This window comes from Gracilinanus agilis, chromosome X (genome assembly GCF_016433145.1).
Source record: "Gracilinanus agilis isolate LMUSP501 chromosome X, AgileGrace, whole genome shotgun sequence".
Lineage (NCBI taxonomy): Eukaryota > Metazoa > Chordata > Mammalia > Didelphimorphia > Didelphidae > Gracilinanus > Gracilinanus agilis.
Window position 1 is genome coordinate 38,366,957 of NC_058136.1, and position 1,779 is coordinate 38,368,735.

A 1,779-nucleotide genomic window follows, 5' to 3' on the forward strand; every position below is an offset into this window, starting at 1 on the left:
GTTCATTCAGAGGCTGAAATCTGGGCTTTGGACATTTTTCATCCATTTTGTCTTTCATGTGTGAGTGGAAAGAATAAATTCCTTTGGGTCATTAGAGATTTTTTCCTAGCAGACTCCGTAGTGTCTGGAGCCTCGATGCAATGCATTCTTTGTCATCCATAAACAAGGGCATCTCTAGGGCTTCACTGCTCCCAGGACATCGCTCGGCAGCCTGGCCTCTGCCCTGGGCTTTCTCCCTCACAGTAGTGAAGACTTTTGGTGAGGATCCATTTTGTCTTATGCATTACATGATGTTTCTTCTCAGAGGGTCGTTGACTGGGACCATTTATGTTGTATGTCCCGAAGTATCCTGAATGATCTCTTTCTCTTTCTTTTCCTCCCTTCTCTCTCCATATATATACGTGTGTGTGTGTGTGTGTGTGTGTGTGTGTATACACATATAATACTCATTTAATATGAATGTGGTACATTTCAGGATGGTCGGATACAAAAAGTTTTTAGTTCACATGATGCTATGATAGACATTGATTTATATTAAATTGGTAGTACATAGCTAGAAATGGCTAGCTAAGCTCATATTTTGCACAACTATGCTTATTAAAAATATCCTGAGGACTAATGTAGTGATAGATGCTTTTTGAAAAACCCCTCACCTTCCGCCTTAGAATCAATACTGTGTATTGGCTCCAAGGCAAAAGAATGGTAAGGGTAGGCAATGGGGGGTCAAGTGACTTGCCCAGGGTCACCCAGCTGGGAAGTGTCTGAGGCCCCACTTCCTGCTCCTTCATTCCATCTTGGAATCCTCCAGCCCTTCCTGCTAGGTCCAACACTAATATTAAATTAATCTTCCTCACAACACGTCTCTAGGCCTGGCTCTCCATCCACTGAGCTACCCAGCTGCCCCCACATTGATACATTCTTTTGAAATGATCACTTCATAGGCCATTCTTGTCTCTCTCTCTTCTGGTATAAATAGCCTCCTTCAGATATGGTTGAAAATAGAATCTGTCCCCTTCGTATTTTGTCCACTGGTTTTTAGGTAAGATTTTCTGCCTCATGGTTAGGTCCAGAGTTTTCTTGATCTAAAACATTTGCTCATTATACAGATTCTCTGGAGAGCTCCTTATAGTCTCTTTAACATATTCATCTTCACAAATTGTGTCATCTTACATTAGCCCAAGTTTTTGGAATCCTACAACACGGTAACACCACTTTCAAAGATCCTTGAGCCATCAGCTTGATGCTATAGCGTAGCGTGTATCTGCATTGCCATGTTGATCTCCCTAAATGATCTTTTTTTCTTTTTTTTTAACCCTTAACTTCTGTGTATTGACTTATAGGTGGAAGAGTGGTAAGGGTGGGCAATGGGGGTCAAGTGACTTGCCCAGGGTCACCCAGCTGGGAAGTGTCTGAGGCCGGATTTGAACCCAGGACCTCCTGTCTCTAGGCCTGACTCTCAATCCACTGAGCTACCCAGCTTTCCCTCCCTAAATGATTTTGATAGGAGACACCTTGCTGTAAAAGAACCCACAAGGCAGTGTTCTGTCCAACTGTGAATCCGATGCTTTTTGAAAATAATCAACCAACAGTAAACATAATGGGAACTTACGTTCGCTTCGTCTTTCAGTTGATTGTGATAGGGTAAATATAAGGTCCATTGCTGAATATTGCTTGGGAAAGCAATCTTGCTTGTTCCTTACTAATACATTCATCAAGAATGTCCTTAGCCTCACATCTAGAATCCCTGCTAGTAAGGATGCTGAGACTGGTGGATCTCTT

The 1,779-nt window shown here is 42.4% G+C and overlaps 1 pseudogene; it reads right to left on the minus strand.

Moving 5' to 3' along the window:
* Nucleotides 1–935: 935 nt before the first annotated feature.
* On the minus strand, nucleotides 936–1,172 carry LOC123253646 (annotated as a pseudogene).
* Between the last annotated feature and the right edge of the window lie 607 nt (nucleotides 1,173–1,779).